General features: G+C 47.6%; 1 long non-coding RNA gene across 1 annotated transcript in view; it reads left to right on the top strand.

Annotated features, from left to right (window-relative positions):
• Window positions 1-128: 128 nt before the first annotated feature.
• LOC115078616 overlaps window positions 129-16,649 on the top strand; it is a 37,633-nt gene continuing 21,112 nt past the window's right edge. Inside the window, exons 1-2 of the long non-coding RNA XR_003853127.1 lie at window positions 129-287; window positions 3,770-3,885. This is a non-coding gene — a long non-coding RNA (uncharacterized LOC115078616). The remainder of the gene's footprint in view (window positions 288-3,769; window positions 3,886-16,649) is intronic.

Genomic DNA, 16,649 nt, shown 5'->3' with positions numbered 1-16,649 from the left:
GCCCCGCCTTAGCCTCTCGGCGCGGCTGGTAATTGGTGAAGAGAGCGCGCGCAGTTAAATGCTATTGGTGCCCCAAAGTGTCGATCATCAAGGTGGAGCATGCCCCCTCCGTCACCCCTTCTTCCTTTACTTCCGGCACCCGCCTTGGCTTTTTGTTTTTGGCGCCTTTTGCTTATTTGACTGTTGTGCGTGTGTTTCGTATTGCTTTACGCATAGAACTGACTTGCGCAATATGAAATTAGCATTGCAGAGAATATTGACTTGCACGGTGGAACGTTGCACTGCCTGTAAGACGTTATATGATTTCTCGAAGGCGTTTGATAAATTCCTCCATGAGAGACTCCTCGGGAATTTGGGAGGTCATGGGATAGGAGGCAGGATCCTATTGTGGATTATTAACGGTAAAAAGAAAGCAAAGGTGAAAATGGTCAGATTAACAAATTGAGAAAAGTAGTTGATGGAGTGCCCCATACGTCTCTAGTGGGACCTGTAGTAAATGATCTGGAAAAGGTGGAGTAAGTTTTCCATCATTAAGGGGAAATAGGCTGTTTGTACCCAAAAAGTCACCATATACTTAAAATATGTTGAAGAAAGTAACAAGATATGTCTTGGCTCAGCAGTGTTGCTTTACATTTGAGAGTGGGGAGAGAAAGTCAGGACTCTTCCGCCGCTGCTCTTTTATCCTGTGGCTAAGTCCTTGCTGTGCATCCTCTCCCTCTGCTGCTCCTCGGCGTGTGGTATACTGGATTTTGCTGCCTCCTACCCCCGAGTTAAAAAGTGTGTTCATCCTAATTTCAACACATTTTAATTCTGATTTGCTGAATCTGTGCACTTTTTAACTTCTGATACATTAGCATATCATTAGCTTTCTGTATCAGGAGTTGAAAAAAAGTAATTAGCCTGTACATTAGGAAACTGCAGGGCACAGTTTTAATGCACTGCTTCTTACATCAGCCTGCCTGTGGGGTTCAAAAGAGATTTGACAAGTTCATGAAGGAAAGGCCATACAGATCAATGCGTGCCCAGCCACCTCTTCTGGGCGTGCAATACTATATTTAAATGAGGGGTCGTGCTACAAAGGAGGTGCTAGGGACAATAGCGCATTGTGCCTCCTTAGCAGAAACCCAGGAGAGGTGGCTGTCAGCAGATTCAGGAAACCAACACTCAATTTTACGAGCATCCGTTTTCCAAATCCACTAACAGCCATGGGTTAGGGAAACAGACACTGGTAAAATTGAGCGTCTGTTTTCCTAACCTGACCAACTGGTGCATTTTAAAAAAAAATTGTTTTTAAACACTTTTTTCCTAGCATGTAGCAGATGGACTCAGGACCAATGGGTATGGTGTACTCCTGATAGCAGTTGGGAGCCGGAGTCAGATTTCAAAGTATTCTACCTTAACTTGTCTAGGCGCTTCACGGTCTTGTGCCGGGCAGTCTCCGGCTGCAGGGGAGAGGGAAAATACCTTCATCACCGCGCTCGGTATTGCACCCGCTGCCTCTCAGCCACTCTGGGGCTAAGCCCACATCAGGAACCGGCTACCAGACCAAGGCTTACCTCTGAGGGATCTCGGAAATCAACCTAGGAATTCTCGACTGGGGGAGGGACCCTTAGGTATCACCGCAGGAAAGTGGGGCTTGTCTTGTAGAGGTAAGATTTTCTTTCTTCTTTGGTTTGGATTTTCTAACATTGTGCAAGTGTTTGTAGTGTCTCTAACTGCTTAGGAGACGGAAAATACTGAGGAGCTGCACTTCCTGCAGGGGTATATGTACTAGGGCTGACATCAGATTGAAATCTGACTCCGTCTCCCAACTGCTATCAGGAGTACACTATACCCATTGGTCCTGAGTCCATCTGTCTAAACTAAGGAAAACGAAATTATCAGGTAAGTAATTTCTCCATTGGTTCCTCTGACTTAATATCCCTAGGATATTAAATCGAAGGGCGTACAGAAAAGCAGTATTTTCTGCTTTTATGTATACTTTCGGGCTGCTCAGCAATGGCATACTAAGTGGAAGTGCGGTCCGCCCCAGGTGACAGCCAGGAGGGGGGTGGCAGCCAGGAAGCCAGCGACTGCGAGCAGAGCCCATCTTGCTCATGGTAGAAGAAGAGGGAGGCCTCCGGGCTGTTGGCAGTGGAAGCACTGGGTGGCCGCCTAGAGTGCCACAGGTCTGGAGCCAGCAACTGCATAGCCTTTTCTTCTTCCCACCCCCTGCGGTCCGGAAGAGGAAGTGGTGGGTCCATGCAGGCGGGACGAAGGAAAGGTCATGCAGTCGTGGCCCGAAGCAGGACAAAAAGTAATAGTGCTGCCCCCCCCCCCCTCCACCGCAGATACAGGAAGTAGAGCCGCCCCAGCCCACTTGCCACCTCAAGAAAAATGAAGAGTCCCCGTCTGTCACGGGGGCTGAAGGAGGAAGGTGCTGCTGTGCTTCTGATGGGAAGCAGGATAGAGAGTGTTTGTGTCTGTGTGTGTGAGAGCATGTCTGTGTTTGTGTTTATGGGAGTGAGTGTGCATATATGTGTGTGAGAGAGGGAGCTGTGTGAAGGGATGTGTATGTGAGAGAGAGAAAAATGAAGGGAGCCTGTGTGCAGGGGTGTGTGAAAATGTGCAAGAGAGAGGGAGCCTGGGTGAGGGAGAGGGGAACCAGAGATCACTGGGGGGGAGGGGGTGCCAAAGGAGTTATCTACCCCGGTGCCAAATACTTTAGGTATGCCTCTGCTGTTCAGAAATTTACGCCAAGCCGCACATCTTTTTTTTTTGGTATCCCGGGTGCATAACTGATAGCCTCATCAACATGCATTTGCATGTGATTAGCACTATTAGTTTGTTTTTTTTTTGGGGGGTGGGGAGTTGGGCACGCGTTTTCAACGCGCTAAACCCCTTACAGCAGGGGTCGGGAACCTTTTTGGCTGAAAGAGCCATGAACGCCACATGTTTTAAAATGTAATTCCGTGAGAGCCATACTAACTACAACCCCCCCACCCTCCTAACTCCTCCAAGACCTACCAAATTAATTTACTACAACCCCCCACCCTCCTGACCCCCCCAAGACCTGCCAAAAGACCCTGGATGTCCAGCGGGGGTCCGGGAGCGATCTCCTGGACTTGGGCTGTCGGCTACCAATAGTCAAAATGGCGCCGACGGCCCTTTGCCCTCACTATGTCACTGGGGTCGACCAATGGCGATGGAAGCCCCTGTGACATAGTAAGGGCAAAGGGCCGGTAAACAGTTTTTAGCTAGATAGATTTGAGAAAGCCAGCGTTTATCCCTGGGAGTGAGATACAAGATACAAGAAAAAGATCAACTATTAGAGATCTAACCGGTACTTCTGACCTGGATTGGCCACCGACAGAGAGAGGATACTGGGCGTAATGGACCTTGGTCTGACCCAGCATGGCACTTATGGACACCCTGAGATTGCTGTTGATTTGCAGGGTTGGGGGAGAAGAATAAAATATAGCTCTCTCTTCCACACACATATACACACACACACACTAATCCACACTTTCTTCTGCTTCCCTCTCGTCCACCCACCAGCACCACTCCTGCGCCAAGAATGAACCCTCCCCTACCATTTTTCTCCCTGACCCCAGCACTCTCTTTCCTCCCACCACCCCCATAAGTTACAGCTCCTTAACTTGTGCACTTTCACTCTACCCTCAGATGAATGAGTCCAAATCCTGCAATCACATCTGTAGACTGTGCTTCTCCTCACATGCTGACTGCAGTGTGTGCTCCAGGCTGACACCTCTTCTCCTGTTCCGTGCAGGCTTCATGAAAGATGAGCAGCCGAAGATGTAAAGAAAGAGGCCAGAAGGTGCTTCCCCAGAGAAGCAATTGCTGAAAATTCCCTGAGTCTCCAGAGGAAATGTGAAGAGTTCCCAGGTATGCCAATTCAGGGCTCTCTTCTTTTCCATCTCTTTCCATCCTTTGTTTTCTCCCCCTCCCCCTCCTGGGTCTTCTCTCCCTTTCCATCATCCTTCCCTATTCAAGCTGCTCTTTTCCTCTTCTAATTCCCATTCCTGTTCATACCCCAGATCAGTCTAGGCAAGTGAGTTTTGCATCCCTACCAGCAGATGGAGGCAGAGAACAAAACTTTGAGGCATAACCGAGAATGCCACCTGCAGGACTTCAGTATTTCTCTATCTCCAGCAGATGGTAGAGGTGCATGGAGTTTTGAAAAAAAAAAAAAAAACAGAGAAGGAAGATAGAAAATTGCTGGAAGGCTCCCCAAAGTGTTAGGTTCCGTCATGGGCCATCCCTTGGATAGAGCAGGGGGTTGGTGACCCCTGAGCAAGGTTAGCCTTTATCGGTCAGGGGATGCGAAAGCCAGGGGTCCTGGTTCCCTCATCCCCTCTGGGTCCTCATCTCCAGTGTCTGCTCGCCTCTGGCATCAGAAGCAGAGACGTAGCCCTTTTCTTTTTGTGGTTTCCTTGCTTATGTATTATTGCTGTGTTTTTCGGGGCTTGTGCCTTAAAAAAAAAAAAAGGCAGCGAAGAGAGTTGGAGCAGTGCTGAGCGGCCGTACTGCCGGGAGACAGGACTGGGTGAGTGAGGGCAGAAGCCTCGCGATATCCGGGCTGGGTGCTCGCTCAGGGTCGGGAATGTGCCGACGAGTTTTTCTCAGCGGCAGGGGCTATTTTTAGGCCCAACTGTGATTCAGCCCAATGCCCGCTCAGTGTGGGAAAAGTTGCAGCTGCGGTTTGAAGGGGGTTCGCCTCTCTTGCTACTGAGTTTTGTGCGGAGTGTGCCTTGGGTGGGGCTGGGACCTCCGCGGGACCATCAGGGGGGGCGGGGGCGGAGTACGAGGTTGACCAGGCTGGTGCTGCAGGCTCCGGGGGTGTTGGAGGAATTGGCGGCTATTTTGAAGGCACATGGCAGGAGCCAGGAGGCCATTCCAGAGCCTCGGGACTCCCCCCCCCCCCCCCCCCCCCACACACACACACACAATTTCCCATCGATTTAAGTCCTGCTGGTGGCAGGGAAGGGATGGGTAGCCAGGGGGGCGGATTCAGATCAATTTTCATGGATTTTGTCCTGCTTCTCCATAAGGCCTATTTGGCCAAGAAGGAGGCAGGGTCCAGGTGGCCGCTTCCCAGAAAGCCCCCTGTGGCTAAGAAGTCTCGGAGGAGGGGGAGCCAGTGGGATCCTACATCTCCTTGGGCTGGGACAGTCCACAGCTGAGGAAGGGGACATGTCAGAGGAGTCGGATGTGCCCAATCAGGAGCAGGGTGATCCGGTGGACCCAGACAAGGACCCGTCACCGATTCAGGGGATCCTATGCTGGATGTGGACGACGTCCTGATTGCGGAGGGTGACAACCCTGGTGTGGTCTGGAGTTGGGGATTAAGGTCATGCAGTAAGACTCTGACAATGAGGGGGTCAACCTGGTCCTGGAGGGACTGCGGGGACCTCCTAAGGCTTTCCCTTTGCCCAAGAAGATGAAGAAGTTGGTGGATCGGGAGTGGGAGTCTCCCAAGGCGGGCCTGAAGGTAGCCAGAGTTATGCCTAAGTTTATATCCCATGCCGGAAGAAACCTTGGAAGATCCCCAAGATGGATGCGGCGGTTTCCACAGTGACCAAGAGGACAGCCATCCCAGTGGCAGGGTCGGCCGCTCTAAAGGATATCCAGGGTCGGAAGCTGGAAATTCTGTTGAGTTTGTTTAAGGTTTCAGCCTTGAGCTTTCGGGCGGCAGTCTGTACAAGTTTGATGCAGAGAGCCTGCTTGTGCTGGGTGCAGAAGGCGCACGAGAAGGTATCATGGCGACGGCAGAGTCTGCTCAGGCTGCCCGTTTGGAGTCAGGAGTGGCCTATGTGGCAGATGCCCTCTATGACTTGATTTAGACTTCTGCCAGGAATATGGTCTCTGCAGTGGCGGCACGGAGGCTGTTGTAGTTGTGAAATTGGTTGGTGGATGTGTGGTCTAAAGCCCAGCTGTCTAACCTCCGCTTCAAGGGCAAGTTGCTATTCGGAGCAACTCATGAAGCAGTTGGGGAGTCGAAGGGCAATAAGTTACCCGAGGACAAGAAATCCACCAAGAAGTCCTTTCTCCCGCATGCTCGTTTTTGAACTGCAAGAAGATTTCGCCCGATCAGATCCTCGGTGCCTATAGCACAAAAGCAGGGATCAGGCAGGCAGCAGTCCTTTCGGGCACAACATAGACCTCCTCGTGGGGGGGGGGGGGGGCGGGTAATAAAATTGGCCAGTGAAAGTGAGCTGGTCCACTCCTCTCTGAAGGCAGTCGGAGGGAGAATGTCCCCCTTTTACGAGGAGTAGACAAGGATCATGTCAGACTAGTGGGTGCTGGAGGTAATAAGAGATGGCTATGGTTTAGAATTTTCTTGGCCGCTCAGGGATGCCTTTGTGGTATCCTGCTGTGTCTCCCATGCCAAGCGGGATACTGTGCAGCGTCTTCTTTTCCTCCGGGCCATTGTTCCAGGACCCCTTCAGGAGAGGGGACAAGGGAGGTACTCAGTGTATTTCATGGTCCTCAAGAAAGAGGAGATGTTTCGGCCCATTCTCGATCTTCAGAAGGTCAATAGTGTCCTCAGGGTGCCCCGTTTTCGAATGAAAACGTTGCAGATAATGTTAGCGGCAGTGCACAAAGGGGAGTTTCTGGCCTTGTTGAATTTAACGGAGACCTATCTCTGTATTCCCATAAAGGACGATCACCAGGGGTTCCTGAGATTCATGGTTCTCGGAGAGCATTTCCAGTTTTGAGCCCTTCCCTTTGGGTTGATGACAGCTCCGTGCACGTTCACAAAGGTGATGGTGGTGGTTGTGGCAGCCCTCAGGAGGGAAGGGATCCTGATGCATCCATATCTGGACGATTGGCTCATCAGGGGAAAGTCGTAAGTGGAGTGTCGTCATTTAGTTTTCCGAGTCATGCAGCTTCTGGAATCGTTTGGCTGGGCGACAAATCTGGCGAAGAGCCATTTGGACCCGTCCCAATTGTTGGAGTATCTGGGAGATCAGTTTGATACCTGAATAGGGAAGGTGTTTCTGATCTTGGAGAGAGTGGCCAAGTTGCAGGATCAAGTACTCCAGCTTCTGCAGTTTTCGGCTCCAGGAGTCTGGGATTATTTGCAGGTCCTGGGTTCTATGGTTTCTACGCTGGAGTTAGTTCCATGGGCCTTTACTCACATGCGACCCCTGCAGAGGGCTCTTTTATCCCAGTGGAATCTGCTTTCAGAGGAATTTCAGCTTCCTTTGCTGCTTCAGGGGGGAACCAGATTCAGTCTTTCGTGGTGGCTGTCTCGGAGCAATTTGGAGAGAGGATTGGACCTGGAGATACCTGACTGGGTGGTGGTGACCACAAATGCCAGCCTCAAAGGATGGGGAACGATTTGTCAAGGCAGATCAGCCCAGGGGCTGTGGTAGCCAGAGGAGGCGTCCTGGTCCATCAGTTGTTTGGAGACCAGAGCAGTTTGCAAAGCTTTGCTTGCCTTTATACCGCTCATTCAAAGGAGGTCAGTGCGCTTTTTCTCTGACAATGTGACGACAGTGGCATACATCAATCGTCAAGGCAGTACAAAGAGTCGTCTAGTGGCGCAAGAGGCGCAAGACCTATTTGTTTGGGCAGAAAACTATCTAGCAAGCATAGCGGCATTGCACGTGACTGGGGTAGGCAACATGCAAGTGGATTATCTCAGCAGGCAGCAGCTAGATCCCAGTGATTAGAAGTTGTTGGTGGAGGCCTTTGCCCTGATTCAGGGCAGATGGGGCAAGCCGGACCTGGACCTCATGGCGGGTCCAGGCAATGCGAAGGCAGTCTGGTTTTTCAGTCGCAGGAGAGAGGCCGGCTTCGAGGGCATCAATGCCCTCGTTCAGCCATGGCTGATAGGGCTGTTGCTGTACGTGGTCTCCCCCGGTGTCTCACAGGGAGAGTGTTGCGTCGCATTGAGCTTCATCCGGACAGAGTGAATCTGCTGGCACCCAAGTGGCCACGCAGGCTGTGGTTTGCGGACCTGGTTTATCTAGCGGTAGGCCCGGAAGGTATGTCCGGCCTGTAACCTTAACCTGGTGCTTAGAGTTCTGTGTGGCCTCCCGTTTGAACCGGTTAGAAGGGCATCCTTGAAGGATCTAACCTTGAAGTCTGTTTTCTTGGTGGCTATCTGTTCAGCCAGAAGGATATCTGAGCTAAAGACGCTGTCGTGTAGAGATCCTTTTTTGAGGATTTCAGAGGATGGGGAGTTGTTGCGTATGGTACCTTCCTTTTTGCCCAAAGTAGTTTCGCCCTTTCATCGTAAGCAGATGGTTGAGCTTCCGGCTTTTCCAAATTTGTTTCCAGCCGATCCAGTGGCAAAGGAGTTGCATCTCTTGGATGTGTGATGAGCGCTCTTGTGGTATCTCAGGGTCACAAATACCTTTCAGATGTTGGATCATCTGTCTGTCTTTTTAGTGGAGCAAAGAAGGGGAATAAAGCTACCAAGGGCACGATCGCGAGATGACTGAGGGAGGCTGTAAATTCAGCTCTGGAAGGGCTGTGAGCGCATTCTACTAGGGTGCAGGCGACTTCCTGGGTGGAGTGTCAAATATTCTCTCCACAAGAGATTTGTCAGGCTTTGACATGGTTTTCTCTTCCACTTTTACCAAACCTTACCGCTTGGATGTGTGGGCGCTGGATGAGGCGACTTTTGGTGAAAGTCTGTTGCGCGCCGGTCTTTCGGGTTACCGCCCAGTGTAGGGGAGCTTGGGTACGTCCCACTCATCTGGGCTGATCTGTGGTACGAACAGGAAAGGAAAATGTGTTCTTACCTAATCATTTTCATTCCTGTAGTACCATAAATCAGTCCAGAGACCCATCCCCATCCCCATCTTTAAAAAGACTTCCTTGCTTCTGGATGCTGTTGAGACAGTATGTAGACATATGCAGAGCTACTGAAAGTGTACAGAGGTTAATATGTTCCTTGGTTTTTATGCAAAGGGTCCTAGTTATAGGGGGCTCCAACTGTATTCTCTGCTTGCCCTTAGTTTGCTTAGGGTTTGTTAATTTGAACATCTTGGCTTGGGTGCAGGTCAGTACTGAGGGACTGCAGGTGGCACTCTCGGTTATGTAGCAGTGCCTCAAAGTTTTGTTCTCTGCCTCCATCTGCTGGTAGGGATGCAAAACCCATTTGTCTGAACTGTTCTGTGTTATTATAGGAACAAAAATTATCAGGTAAGAACAAATTTTCCTATTTTCTCCTCTAGCCTCTTGTTGTCCCTTCTTCATCAGCCCTCTCTCATCCCTTGTTTACATTTTTCTCTCTCTGGCTTTACCTGCTCGCTCCCTCTTGCTAATTTCTTTCTCTTCCTCCTCTCCACCCTGCTGTCCCCAATTCTTGCTCTCTCCACTTGTGCGACCTCCTCTCCACTATTTACTATTATTGCTATTACTTATTTCTAAAGCGCTACGAGACATGCGCAGCACTACACAGATACATATAAGAGACAGTCTAAGCTCCATGGAGCTTACAGTCTAATCAAGGCAAATGAGCCGGTAGGGAGTGTATTTATTGTAGAGAAGTGTGTAGAGTTTAAAAGCAGCCTCAAAAAGTTGGGTTTTTACATTGGATTTGAATATGCCCAGAGGAGGGGGAGCATGACACGTCAAATCAGGAAGTCTGTTCCAGGCAGACGGCATAGCAAGATGGAAAATGCAGCATTGGGAGGTGACAGTGGAGGAGCAGGGCACAGATAAGAGCAACTTACCCACTGAACGGAGTTTATGAGGAAGGGAGTGGAAGAAGAGTTGCAAAGTGAATTCCTTTGTAAGAGAAGCTTGAACTGTTTGCGGAAGTGGACGGGGAGCCAATGTAGTGACTTATGAAGAAGGGGGGGTTACATAGTCATAGCGACATTGAAGGAAAATAAATCGGCAGCCAAACTTTGAATAGGTTGTAGTGGAGAAAGATGGCTCAATGGGAGGCCCGTGCAGAGCAATTTTCAGAGGTCAGTAACATTGGCAAACATCTGTATTCAGGAAGCCAAATGACAGACACAGCTCCTGTTTCCGGTCTATAAACATTTTAATTCCTCAAAGAGAGAACTCGTACATGAAATTTTTTTACACTTTTCTTGTGCCTTAAATTTTCCATTAAAAAAAAACCAAAAAAAGTCAGAAAAAATTATTTTTCTAATACTGCTGCCAGTAGCACACCTGCAACTGTTTATCTCCCTAGTATATTAATAGCAGATTTAGACACACATACAGATATGCAGTGAACTGACGATCTGAAACAAGAAATGAATTAGAGAGACTGTAGTGGCATAAACACAACCTCTCAAACAGGCCGATACAGTACAGTGCACTCCGACGGAGCGCACGGTTAGCCTGCTCTTGGATGCGCGTTTTCCCTTACCCCTTATTCAGTAAGGGGAGGAAAACGCGCGGCCAACCTGCCAAACCTAATAGCGCCCTCAACATGCAAATGCATGTTGAGGGCGCTATTAGGTATGCGCGCGGGATACAGAAAGTAAAATGTGCAGCCAAGCCGCACATTTTACTTTCAGAAATTAGCGCCGACCCAAAGGTCGGCGCTAATTTCTTCCAGTGCCAGGAAAGTGCACAGAAAAGCAGTAAAAACTGCTTTTCTGTGCACCCTCCGACTTAATATCATGGCGATATTAAGTCGGAGGTCCCGAAGGGTAAAAAAAAGTAAAAAAAAAAATTTGAATTCAGCCCGCAGCTGTCGGGCCGAAAACCGGACGCTCAATTTTGCCGGCGTCCGGTTTCCAAGCCCGTGGCTGTCAGCGGGCTTGAGAACCGACGCCGGCAAAATTGAGCGTCGGCTGTCAAACCCGCTGACAGCCGCTGCTCCTTTTGCCCGTTTTTACCGCCGGGCCTCATTTAAATACAGAATCGCGTGCACCGGCAAGAGCGGACGTTCGCCTGCTCTCCCGCGGACTTTACTGTATCGGCCTGACATACTGTTGTTTTAATTGGAGCAGGTTCTGAGTGTTGGGAACAGGTTAGGGTGGGAGAGTGGCAAAGAAGGGGGCAATACAAGTTGAGGGTTAATATAACACACACAGAAAACAGAACTCAATGGTTTTTTTCTTTACTGCATAAGATAAATCTGCTGCTTGCTAGTGCTGATCTGAGTGCTGGCATCCAACATCCAGGGCCACCAACTCTAAAATAACATTTAAACTCAATAAATTAATGATCTGTCTGAGATGGCTGCTTCTTAAGCAGCCAAAAGACAGAATATTTTTTTATTTTCTGTTACCCCCTTCAAAGGTGGGCAAAATGGATCTCCGGTACTTCAGAATAAAATACTTGGAGGACCACAGGCATGTAAACTACAGAATGACCACAGGGTGTCAGTATTGCACAACAAATTACTTTTTTCTTTTGATCTTGCCACGACTTTTGCACGTAAATCTGGATCTTCCCTTTCCCAGAATTAATTAAACATTATGCCAGCCTTGCCTAAAACCACAGGTGGAAAAATAAACATTGGTTGCACTAAATGTGGCTGATAGGGAAAAGGAAAAAAATAAAGAGAGCAGAAGTCAGAAGCAAAGGGGGAAAAATACATTGTAGGATGTTATTTTTTTTTAATTCTGTAGCTTGCAGTAGCGTTCTCATTAATATCTTCTTCCTCCTATCAGTAAGGCAAGGCTTCCACTGCTTTTGGCTGATTTACATCCCAAGGAGTAGTTCTTCAAAATAAAAAAAAATTAAAAAAAGATAAGAAAACACAGATTTCAGTCCTCAAACTTGTCTTCCTGTCCTATCTGGAACACAGAAAATATTAACCCCACTCCTCCACCCCAAAAAAAAAAACCACAGAAAAGAGGAAAGAAGAATTCTGAAACCAAAAATACATTTTGCTCCAGTGGGGATTTTTTTATGCTAATTTTGAAGTAATCTTAGTGAAAGTCAAAGAAAACTATGGGAAGATCTCGTCTATCTCTCCTCAAGTTCGCAGCTGTTCGACCATCTATCGGTGCCAGCTCTGCGGGTGCGTGAGAGTTTGATTGCCCCCAGTATTGAGCAGACTCCTTCACTGTGTCCAAGGAGGGGTCAATTTGTGTTGCGATACATAAGAACATAAGTAGTTGCCTTACTGGGTCAGATTGTCCATCAAGCCCAGCATCCTGTTTCCAACAGTGGCCAATCCAGGTTACAAGAATCTGGCAAGTAGCTAAACATTGAATAGATCCCGAGCCACTAATGCCAGTAATAGCAGTGGCTATTCCCTAAGTCAACTTGACTGATAGCAGTTTATGGACGTCTCATCCAGGAACTTGTCCAAATCTTTTTTAAACCCAGCTACGCTAACTTCCTTAACCACATCCTCTTGCAATGAATTCCAGAGCTTAATTGTGCATTGAGTGAAAAATAATTTTCTCCGATTTGTTTTAAATGTGCTACTTGCTAACTTCATGGAGTGCCCCCTAGCCCTTCTATTATATGAAAGAGTAAACAACCAATTTACATTAACACCTTTTAGTCTTTTCATGATTTTAAAGACCCCCATCCTATCCCCCCTCAGCCTTCTCTTCTCCAAGCTGAACAACCCTAACCTCTTCAGCCTTTCCTCATAGGGAAGCCATTCCATCCCCTTTATCATTTTGAGTTTAGCACCTTCAGTCATTTTGAAAAGCTGGCTTCAATGCATCTGTCCATCTGCACCCTAAACGGCGCAGCAGACCGAGGAGCACACCAGGCAGGAAGAGCACATTTGAAATGTTTGTGTACTCCAAGCTGGAGCATGTTACGCTAGAAGCATGACACAGATGTGTTTCCCTTCCTCCTTGCAAGTGAGAGTTGGCATGGGGGTGGGGTCAGAGATTGAAACTAAAAGTTTTCTGGCACTGGTAATTTTGTGTACACTGCAAAACTATATAAACTGCTGTAGTATTCCAGATCCTAACAGTGAAATGAAACAGTATATACAAATGTATTATCACTCTTTTAACAGAATTAATATATAAAATCAGTTTTTAATGGTGATTGTTACTTGAATCTTTTTCAGAGGGAAGCAAACAGTAGCACTAGGGGTCGCAATATGAAACTTCAGGGGGGGACGACTTAGAACCAACGTCAGAAAATATTTCTTCACGGAGAGGGTGGTGGATGCCCTGAATGCCCTTCTAGAAGAAATAGTGAAGGCAAAAGCAGTAATTGAATTCAAAAAGACAAGGAATAAACACTGTGGATCGTAAAGGCTACATTTGGAAATTAAGAAAAGGGTGCAAGAGGGGTAACCAGCATGGAGCGGAAGCTGCTACCTCTACCAAAAGGCTTTGGGGTTACTACCCTTAACCAATTAGCTTACGTGATTTTGATGCAACTGCAGCATTGCTCTCCGCTTCAACGGTGGGGGGGAGGGAAATTGGATTCAGATGACAACCAAAGCTGAGCCCTGACGTTTACGGTACAGGGCACTGATAATGCAGAAATTATGGAAAAAGCACAGGACCACTTCTGCGGCCAAGGCCACAAGCAAAGCACGTCCAAGCAGCAGCAGCAGCATTGTATGAATTATCAGGAAGGCTGCTCACCCTGTAAAAATGTTGTTAGCAGTAATTTTGTTCTGAGTTTGATTGTTGTTTGGTTTTCATTTTTAATATTACTACCCTTAACAGAAGGCATGGGGGTAACCTGTATGGAGTGGCAGTTACTGCCCTTAACAGAAGGCATGGGGGTAACCTGCACGGAGCGGCAGTTACTGCCCTTAACAGAAGGCATGGGGGTAACCTGCACAGAGCGGCAGATACTACCCTTAACAGAAGGCATGGGGGAAACCTGCACGGAGCGGCAGTTACTGCCCTTAACAGAAGGCATAGGGGTAACCTGCACGGAGCGGCAGTTACTGCCCTTAACAGAAGGCATGGGGGTAACCTGCACGGAGCGGCAGTTACTGCCCTTAACAGAAGGCATGGGGGAAACCTGCACGGAGCGGCAGTTACTGCCCTTAACAGAAGGCATAGGGGTTACCTGCACGGAGCGTCAGTTACTGCCCTTAACAGAAGGCATAGGGGTAACCTGCATGGAGCGGCAGTTACTGCCCTTAACAGAAGGCATGGGGTAACCTGCACAGAAAGGAGTTACTACCCTTAACAGAAGGCATGGGGTAACCTGCACAGAACGGCAGTTACTACCCTTAACAGAAGGCATAGGGGTTACCTGCACGGAGCGTCAGTTACTGCCCTTAACAGTAACATGGGGTAACCTGCAGAGAGCGGTTGTTACTACCCTTAACAGAAGCATGGGGGTAACCTGCACGGAGCGTCAGTTACTACCCTTAACAGTAACATGGGGTAACCTGCAGAGAGCGGCAGTTACTACCCTTAACAGAAGGCATAGGGGTTACCTGCACGGAGCGTCAGTTACTACCCTTAACAGTAACATGGGGTAACCTGCAGAGAGCGGCAGTTACTACCCTTAACAGAAGGCAAGGGGTAACCTGCAGAGAGCGGCAGTTACTACCCTTAACAGAAGGCATGGGGTAACCTGCTTGGAGCGGCATTTACTACCATAAGAAGCTTGCTGGGCAGACTGGATGGACCATTTGGTCTTTTTCTGATGTCGTTACAGTGTTATATTACTATGTAATCTTATTAGACATAAACTTTCTATCTGAAAGTGAACACCTTTTATACAATGTTACACCATTTAAAATTACAACAAAGTAATTGGCTATAATAATCACCCGAAATGTACCCAAAGCGAGTTTGCAAACAGATTTCAAAATGCAACAACAATTCATATATCACCCGGCCATGGTCCACAGCAGTTTGGATATCACTGCGTTCTGCCGGTTTTCATCATGCCTATACCCAGCGTTGTTTCAGAAATCTAAATCACAGAACACAGCGATTTTCAGCGGTGGAAAATTGAAATATTTCAGAATTCCAGAACAGAGCGCCGTGGAAGCTGTTATAGTGATTTCTGACAGTGGGAAACAGAAACATTTCGTGTTTTAAAAGAGACCTGGGAGGCTTTGCCTCAGTCCAACCATGATCAGTGGTTCGGGACCTTTAACAGTGATCTAGGGAAGAGAATCTGCTTGATATCAATCTGGCCACGGTTTCACGTGGAAAGTTAGATAAACAAATTGAGCCAGCACGTGGCGAACTAAGTGGATGTCTTATTAACAAGTTCGTTCACCGTATATGAATAGAGTTGACATTGCATTAATAAGTTTAGGGACCACGGTTGAGGGGTAATTCTCATTCATGCAGAATTGTGTTTATCAACAGATCCTTGGACTATGACAGAGTGATATCCAAACTGATGAGGACCCGTGACTGGGTGATATTTGAATTGCTGTTGCATTTTGAATATTGTTTGCAAACCCGTTTTGGGTAAATTTTTGGTGATTATTATAGACAATTACTGCGTCGTGATTTTAAAAGGTGTTCGCCTTCAGACAGAAAGCTTAGTAAGATTGAATTTTTTTATTCTCTTATAAAAAGTGATAATAAATTTGTATGTACTGTTTCTTTTTGTATTTCACTGATAATTTTGCGTCAGTTGAAACCAAAACCTCACGTCCCTGACGGCATTTTTAGTTTAGTCTCGACACCACCCCCACACACTTTGCTAAATTTCAGTCAGATCCATGCAGTGCTTTCCAAATTCCAACGTGTGTACGGACAGACAGACGAATAGACACACCCATCAACTATAAAGGGTCTTGTGCTGGCGAACAGCTCCTACGGAGCCCAAACAGGGACAGTCGGTGATGCAGCCTCACACACACAGATGTGGCTGGAGACACGACTCGAACACAATAAAAAAAAATATATATATATATAAGAATCATTTCGATTTAGATAATTTTGCATTGTAATGTGTTTCGGCAGGTAATATATTTCAGAGGCATGCAGCAGCCACCTCTATTTGTTAATATTGAAAAAAATATATATAAAAACTTAAATTTTATTAAGAACTTCAGCACAGCTGTGTTTCAGCAAATTTACACAATAAAGGAATCCTGTTGTAACCAGACTGCACAAGTAGTTTTTCAAGTCTAAGCTGTACAACAATTACAAAGACCAAAAAAGAACAGCACAAAATGATATAACTTAGAAACACATGGAGTATCTGTGTAGTCAATAACGCGAAATCAACTTCCAATTACCGGAGGAAAGCTCTGAATACAGTTTTGGGCCCAGTAGGAAGTGAAGGCTTATGGAACCATACAGTGACCCCCCCTTCGCATACATATTTCCGATTTATTGACTTGTGAGGCATGGTTTCATTACTCTTGGGAGAATAGGCATGGGGGGGGACCCTGTGTTTTATCCCATTTGGTTCTGTCCGGCCATTTTAACAGCCGGGCACTTCCCAGAGCCAAAATGCTCCCAAGGTCTGTGAAATCAATCATGGGGCTTTTCTTTTAGCACCAGGAAGCAGTAAGGGTGCGTGATGACTTCACTTGGGATTACTTCCCTCCTCTGCAGGAAGCCCCAACAAGGGTCCTGCCAGTAAGCTTGAATTTCATATTTGAGATATTGGACGATTGGATGACAGGGCGGAAAGCGATTACCTGTTACAGACGTAGGAGTCGCCATCCAAGGTAAAGAAGCACTGCGACGAGTGAGAGGTGGCACTGCATTGTGGATGCTCCTGATGGTGCCTGTAGCCAAAGTCAAACAGAAGTCACTAGGGATAATTAGAAGGGAGGGGGATGTCTAGTGCTATAGGAC

The sequence above is a fragment of the Rhinatrema bivittatum genome, chromosome 16 (assembly GCF_901001135.1).
Source record: "Rhinatrema bivittatum chromosome 16, aRhiBiv1.1, whole genome shotgun sequence".
In the NCBI taxonomy this organism is placed as follows: Eukaryota; Metazoa; Chordata; class Amphibia; order Gymnophiona; family Rhinatrematidae; genus Rhinatrema; species Rhinatrema bivittatum.
Note: the sequence above shows the minus strand (reverse complement) of the source record. Positions and strands in the feature narration are given on the sequence as shown.